The sequence below is a fragment of the Wolffia australiana genome, chromosome 10, assembly GCF_029677425.1.
Source record: "Wolffia australiana isolate 7733 chromosome 10, ASM2967742v1".
Taxonomy (NCBI): domain Eukaryota; kingdom Viridiplantae; phylum Streptophyta; class Magnoliopsida; order Alismatales; family Araceae; genus Wolffia; species Wolffia australiana.
The window spans coordinates 927,627-935,985 of record NC_135844.1 but is presented as its reverse complement, the minus strand read 5'-3'; the positions used below and the strand labels follow the sequence as shown (position 1 = coordinate 935,985).

The 8,359-nt window shown below is 39.3% G+C and overlaps 1 non-coding gene across 1 annotated transcript; it reads left to right on the top strand.

Moving 5' to 3' along the window:
* Positions 1 to 6,994: 6,994 nt before the first annotated feature.
* Positions 6,995 to 7,100, top strand: LOC144708984 (small nucleolar RNA R71). Its single transcript, XR_013582931.1, has one exon. It is a non-coding gene; the product is annotated as a small nucleolar RNA R71 (small nucleolar RNA).
* The last annotated feature ends 1,259 nt before the right edge of the window (positions 7,101 to 8,359 follow it).

Here is an 8,359-nt window from a genome sequence, read left to right as displayed (position 1 = left end):
TTCTCCTATAAATATGCCCTTTTTCATAGAATAAATGCATTTCTTCTTGAAATAAATCCCATAAAATTCCTAAAAATTTGTAAAAATTCTAGAAAATTATAGAAAATTCCTGATTAATTCCCATGTTGATAAATGTAAATAAACTTTTTAATGTGCCATTTTCATCCAAAAATAATTATTTAGAGCTTCAATAAATCCTTAAAAATTCATATAATTAACAGAAAATTAGGAGAAATCAGAAATTACTTGGAAGCATTATTTTTGGGTAAATATATGATAACAACCCAAATTTAAGCCTTTTAAATGCATAAATCATGCTAATAACATGAAATAAAGACCGAAATTAGGGTGTTATCATATACCCCGCTACTTAGACATTGCTAGTCCCTTAGCAACATCTAAGTACTTTGCTGAATTATCATCTCTTTCATCCTGTAAGTCAGACAACAAGTGTGGGAACTGTTAAGTGTATCAATCACAAGCCGAACTAAAACACTAAATGACATTTTGAGCTCCGACCTTTTCAGGAATGTGGGGTTTCTTTCTCCTTGGCTTGGATGCCTAAGTGGAGGAGAAGGGAGTGTACTTGTTTCTAGGTATAATGCTATACTCCTCAGGTAAACTCTCTCCACTCATGTGCAGCTGGTCTCACATCTCTAGCGAGCAAGATCACTCTCTCTCAGGGTGACGGCCACCTAGTACTTGCCTCTCCATTAGCCTTTTCTCTTTCCTAAGAATAGAAGAAGCCATTTCCTCCTCCTGTTGAGCACAGAATATTGAACACAACGAGAAGAGTATATGATAGAGTTGTGATGGGGGAGAATGAGACTTTGTGAAAGAATTAGGGTGAGCATGAACAATGAGAGATTTATGGTCCAACGGGTGTTGTGCTACCTTGGATAACCTACTCCCAAGATTTTTAGAGGAAGTGAGGGAGATAGAAGAGATGAGACCAATGTGATGATATAGAGAATAAAGACCATCTTGCCCTGAATTGAAAGTCAAAACCAGAAATGGTGCAAGTCAAACCCCTCCTTTCTCTTTGTCTTCTTCTCATTCCTCTTGTCTTTTTTTTCTTTCTTTCTTTTTTTTTCGAACTCTTTTTTTTTTTTTTTTTTTTTAAACAAAGAGGATAACAACAAATGAAACACTTTCCATGACTTGAATGGTTTTTTAAATATTTTATCACAACCAGCATGAGTGTCATAACAATCACATTGGTCTATGGAGAAGAGATAGAAGAACGAGATTTAGATGATGCAAAGCGAATTATTGACAGAAAAGATACAAAGAGGCAGTATCGTAGTGATACCGTGGAAAGTGAGATAGACGTACTTGGGAGATAAGCATATCCTCGGTAGCGGAAGCAAGGTGGTGGAGTCAAGTTGTGATGGATATGGCGTGAAGCGTGTGGAACAATAAGGTGAATGAAGTGGTGGATTCCGTGCATAGGACTCGGAGAATGGCTGCTCACTATTTTGGAATGAAAGTAGGCTAATGGGGAGACGAAATGCATAAGTGGGATCGGCTATTAGAGTTGATGGAATGGGGGCTCTCAGTTCACTCGTCACTCCCCTTTGAAGCATAGAGCTTCTACCCTTGACTTTCCATCATCTAATCACCTACTAGACACCCTCCCCAATTTGAAATTGAATCCACATCGCCCAAAATCACTTGTGTTGCACCTCAACATGTTCTTGATCCGCTCTAGGAGCCTAACTTCTCCACACTTGTTCCCAAACCATTGGATGAAAGAAAATTAATTCATGACTGTGCATGCTAAAGATTGTTAAAAAAAAAAACAGGTTCAATTCATGTAGAATTCTGTAAAATTAAATGCATGAACCATAGTTTGTCACCTAAAAATGAACTATCTCCCCCCCATTAAAACCTGCATTGTCCTCAATGCAAAGCTACTAAAATCATGAAGAATAAAATTGAGGTTAGAGGGGCAAACAGTGATATGGAGGATATGGGGCCCTTTAGCATTGTGAACAAGAGATCCTGGCGATAACTCGGATTTGCTGAATTACATACTCCCGCAACCTGGTCAAAGTTACCACAAGAGATGCAACAAAAGTGAGGAGCTATAATAGTAAAAGAAAATAATGCAAAGAAAAAATGAAGCCTAAAACGTAATGAAAAGAAAATAAATCTTATTGATGCTCTTAAGTAGAGGGTGATGTCGCCACTTCTAAAGAAATATCTTCATTAGGGGGGTGCGGCTCGTGTTCAAGGAAGGGTTTCAAACGCTGCCCATTGACCTTGAATTCAGCTCCATGTGTTGGATCTCGAACGAGAACAGACCCATTGTCGAAATGTTGACATACTACATAAGGTCCATCCCATCTTGATTTAAGCTTTCTTGGAAACAGTTTAAGTCGAGAATTATATAACCATACTTTTTGGCCATGGGCAAAAACCTTCTTGTGTATGTGTTGATCATGGAATGCTTTCATCTTGGCTTTGTAGATGCGTGAATTTTTGTATGCTTCGTTACGCAACTCCTCCAACTCATGCAGCTGCAATAAGCGATGGTCACCTGCATCATCTAACGATACGTTAAGTTTCTTGATAGCCCATAAAGCACGATGTTCGATTTCTAAAGGGAGATGACAAGCTTTTCCAAACACCAACCTGAATGGCGACATTCCTAACGGGGTTTTATATGCCGTCCGATATGCCCATAACGCATCCGGCAATTTGCTCGACCAATCCTTTCCATTAGGGTTAATAATTTTCTTCAAGATTTTTTTTATTTCTCTATTGGAGACTTCCACTTGGCCATTGGCTTGAGGATGATATGGAGTGGTAAGCGATGATGAACTCCATATCGCTTTTAACAACTCTTTAAAGACTTTGTTATTGAAATGAGTTCCACCATCGCTAATAATGGCTCGTGGGCATCCAAACCGAGAGAAAATATTATCCTTGACAAATTTAACAACTTCTTTATGATCATTTTTTCGTGTTGGTATGGCTTCTACCCACTTAGAGACATAATCTACACCTACCAAAATATATTCATAGCCCAAAGAAGGAGGAAAGGGTCCCATGAAATCAATGCCCCAAAGATCAAACAACTCAACTTCAAGGATAGGGTTTAAAGGCATAGCGGCATTGCGACTTACATTGACCACCGCTTGACATCGAATGCATCTCTTGCAGAATTCATATGCATCCCGATGAAGATGAGGCCAATAAAATCCACATTGTAGGACCTTATGTGCCGTTATCTTGGAGGCGTAGTGTCCTCCGCATAAGGATGAGTGACATGATTCCAAGACTCTCCATTGTTCATCCTCGGGTATACATCTCCTAAAAATTTGATCGACGCCTAATCTAAATAATTCAGGCTCATCCCAATAGTAATACTTGATATCCTTAAAAAACTTTTTTCTATCATCATAATCCCAACCTTGAGGCAATTGCCCGATTACTAAGTAGTTTACTATATGAGCATACCAAGGCAATTTCCGTGTAGAAATTTCTAAAATATGCTCGTCAGGAAAAGAATCTGTGATGGGAGTTAGGGCTGGCAATGATAGGCGGGAGAGGTGATCAGCCGCACCATTATCCACTCCCCGCCTGTCGTTAATTTTAATATCGAATTCTTGCATAAGTAGGATCCATCTCATTAATCTAGGTTTTGTCTCTTTCTTACTTAACAAATGTCTAAGTGCAGCATGATCTGAAAAGATTATAATCTTACTCCCTATTAGGTAAGATCGAAATTTATCCAAAGCAAAGACGATTGCAAGTAATTCCTTCTCTGTGGTAGAGTAATTTACCTGAGCGGCGTCGAGAGTCTTACTTGCATAATAAATAGCTGTCGGTTTCTTGTCTTTGCGTTGTCCCAACACAGCTCCCACTGCATAATCTGAAGCATCACAAAAATCTCAAAGATACACTCCAATTTGGAGCTTGTAAGATGGGAGCCGTAACTAATGCTTCTTTAATCAAATTAAAAGCCAAATTGCATTCATCATTCAAAATAAGTTCTTTGTCTTTAGATAGAAGCAAAGTGAGAGGTTTAGCCACTTTGGCAAAATCTTTAATAAAACGACGATAAAAGCCGGCATGGCCCAAAAAACCCCTAAGTTGCTTTAGGGTCGATGGAAGTGGAAGCTCCTTGATGATCTCGATCTTTGCCTTGTCCACAGCCAGCCCCTCTTTGCTGATATGATGACCTAAGACGATCCCCCTGTCCACCATAAAATGGGATTTCTCCCAACTGAGCACTAACTTGTTTTCTTCGCAAATCTGTAACACTTTATCCAAGTTAGACAAACAAGACCCAAAAGATTCACCAAACACGGAAAAGTCATCCATGAAAACTTCAAGACATGTACCAATTAAATCAAAAAACATTGCACTCATACACCTTTGAAAGGTTGCTGGTGCATTACAAAGTCCAAATGGCATTTTTCTAAAAGCAAATGTTCCTAAAGGACATGTGAACGTAGTTTTATCTTGGTCACTTTCATGAATGCTAATTTGATTATATCCTGAGTACCCATCCAAGAAACAATAAAAACTCTATCCAGCTAATTTTTCAAGTATTTGATCAATGAAAGGTAGAGGATAATGGTCTTTTTTTGTTGCTAGATTTAACTTTCGGTTATCTATGCATACTCGCCAACTCGATGCTACCCTCGTTTGGATCTCTTCTCCATCCTGATTCTTTTGGACAGTAATCCCTGTTTTTTTAGGTACCACATGAATTGGACTCACCCACTTACTATCTGAAATTTGGTAAATGAATCCTGCTTTCAGCCATTTGGTAATCTCCTTCGACACCACATCGTAAAGATAAGGATTTAATCTACGTTGATGCTGAACTGATGGTTTGGATCCTTCCTCGATAAAAATTCTATGCTGACAGATATCAGGACTAATTCCCTTGATGTCGTCTATGGTCCATCCAATAGCGCTCTTATGCTGTCGTAAGACATCTAATAGGTTAACTTCCTGCTCTAAAGTGAGGGTTGAAGAGATAATTACTGGATATGTCTTTCTTGGACCTAAAAAAACATATTTAAGGTGAGAAGGAAGAGGTTTCAAGTCTAATTCTTCAGTGGGCGTAGATCTGTAGTTATTCATGTTTTCACCCTTCATTTCACCATGGTCGTCCTTCTCCCCCTCATAGGCACTCTCATTCACCGCCATCACCTCATAGATTACTTTCCCTATAACATGGCATTCATCATTTTCATCATCTAGGGAACATGTATAAATGTCTTCCTGGCTACTATTGGGATACTTCATCAATTGAGAGATTGGTAACTCAACCTCTTCTTTTCCCATGCGCAATTTAATTTTTCCTGCATTCCAATCTGTGTTCACTCTTGCGGTAGCTAGGAATGGCCGTCCTAAAATAATCGGTGCATGACTAATTTTTCCTGAATTTTTTACATCCACTACTATAAAATTGACAGGAAATGAACACTTTTCTACTTTCATCACCACATCCACCAACTGTCCACACGGTCTTCTAATTGATCCGTCCGCTAACTGCAATTCTAAATTTACAGGTTGTAATTCACCAAATTTAAAAGTCTCAAGTAGGGCCTTAGGCATGATATTCACACTTGCTCCTGAATCAAGTAAAGCTTTGGTGAATACTTCCCCCCTGATTTCGCATTTGATCACTGGTGCTCCCGGATCCTTGCGCTTTTGAGGTAATTCATGCAGAAAAATTGAACTAATATTCTCAGAAACTTGAATCCTCTTTTGCTTCCTAGGAGGTGTAGACAGGTTTTTCACAAATTTGGAATAATCAGGGATGTACTGGATCGCATCTAAAACAGGAATTTCGACCGTAGCCTCTTTCAAATACTCAAGAAGTGGGCTGTCTTTCGATTTTTCTTTCTTCGCTTGTAAGGCACTAGGGAAAGGGATAGGTGGGCAATATGTTTTGGGGTTGGGTTCCTTTTCCAGATTTTCCTCTACCCCTTCATCCTCATCCTTTTCTACTTCCTCTAACTTATCCTCCACTTCATTTCGTTTCTCTATAGCTGCAAATGGATTAGCCAGCTCTTTCCCACTCCTAAGTTTTGATATAGCACTCAGCTCTCCTATTTCTTGTTGTTCAGTCAATGCATGCATGTCATGAATATGCTCATTAACTACACTACACATGTCATCAACATAAGGTAATTTGCTAGGATTAATACAGGCCTGAGTAGGGAGTTTACCTGATTTGGCGCCCATCTTCATAGGGTCTTCACACGTACCTTGCGGTGCTCCCCCGTGCGCAAATTGTTGACCGCTGTGAAGGCAGATCTCCGCCTTGAGCTTCTCCATCTCCCTCCGATGCCTCTCCTCCATTTCTTCAAAAAGCTTGAGCATCCTCTTCTTGTCTTCTTGCAGCTCCTCGATGACCTTGGTGAGAGTCGCATTAGTGGGATCTGAAAAATTTCGGTAAGGTTGATAATGTTGTTGGTGTTGGGGATTGTTCGCCTTGGATTGGAACTGTTGTTGGGGTGGTCGGTTGTTGTTGTTCCATCCCTATCCTCCTAAGTTTCCTCTAGTTCCCCATTGAACATTGCTCCCTTCTTGCCTGCCTATAGCATTCACTTGTGATATCATAGGGCATTCTTCTCCGGTGTGGCTATCACTTGAGCACATTTCACATCCATTTATTTGGTTGGGTGCTCTTCCGCTATTCTGACCTTGCCATAGTGAGATTATTTTTTCATTCATCTTTTCCATGGCTTTTCCCATCATTACACCTATCTGTTTTTCAATTCTATCCATAGTAATCTGGGGTTCAACCCCTCTAACATCCAACAGTCCACCTTTCCGAGGGGTAACCCTAACATGATCAGAGGCATCTTGGTGATAGGCTAAATTATCGGACATTTTTTGTAGTAGTGCCATAGCTTCATCTTCATACATATCAGCTATTGCTCCTCCACTCGAGATATCAACTCTGCCTTTCTCCACATCATTTAAGCCTTCATAGAAAATTTGCACTAACTCCCATTTTTGAATGCCATGGTGGGGGCACTTCCTAATGAGCCCCATCAATCTCTCCCATGCTTCGCTAAATGTATCATTTCCCTGCTGAAAATTTATAATTTCTCTTCTGAAAGAATTTGTCCTAGCCACTGTATAATATCTTTTTAAGAAGCTCTTCTCCATATCATTCCATGATTCAAAATTTGTTCCCAATGTTCTAAACCAATCCTTGGCTCTATCCTTAAGGGCATGAGGGAATAGTTTCATTCTCACAACTTCCTTTAAAATTCTGGGGTAAGTGCAACTATCACATGCTTCGTAAAATTTTTCTAAGAAGTCATAGGGCTCTTCGTTTGCCTTCCCCAAAAAGGACGGTAATAGCTGAAATTGGTGTGGATCGATTCTAAACATCACATCTTCTCCAATCGGGGCAGATATCCTGGTTAAGATGGGGGTTTCTGCTGGTGTGGAATACTCTATAATCCTCCTCCGTCCATCGTTAACTACCTCAGGGTTTCCTGTTCCATTACCTATTGGGTCCATTGGTACGGGTCTAATCAATATCTCCTCTACAAATGTGGGTTCGGTGAAAGACGACTCAGGTGTGGTGGAATCTACTACAGGGGGATTTCTGTCACTACTCCCTGATTCAAATCCAGACCGAAGCTTCATACAAAACCACTAATTCAAACACAACACTCGTTAGTCGTTAAAAACCAAATACCGTCTTAAATCAAAATCAATAATAAGGAGACTTAACAAATTCGTGAGCAACAATTCACAACTGTGTTTACAAATAAAAATATGTTGAATTCCTAAGTGTTGCCTCCCCGGCAACGGCGCCAATTGATAAGCCAAAAATAGGGGTGAAAATTACGCAAATTTTTAGCCCTTGTCGTTTTGAATTTTTGGCTTATGCAATAAAATTTATAAAACTCTACTTAATATGTATAGTGATAAGTATGAGTGTCGTCCAAGGGAGGCAAGTAGGAATTTCAATTTGATTTAATTTTTGGTGTTTTAGATCCTAATTAGAGTGAATTTGATCTTCAATGAGGATCAAGTCACCCTAATTAGGTGAGAATTTAGAGAGGGGGGTAGGAGAGATGGGAAGATTGGAAGAATTAAGAGCTCTAAATTTCCTTCTTTGATCCTAATTAAAGGATCCAAGAAATCATTTAGAGAGGTTGAAAGAGGGTTCTTAAAATGAGTTGGGTTGATTTTTCAGATTGATAATTCAGAACTAAAATGGGGTAAATTGAGACTTCTAAAAATTAAAACTAATTTTTTTTTATAATTTTCTTTTGTAATGCAATTGAATGCCCAGGTAAAATTCCTCAATTTCTCCTCTCAATCCTAATCAGGGCTTGTACATGCCGCTCAAGCCAAGCGATTC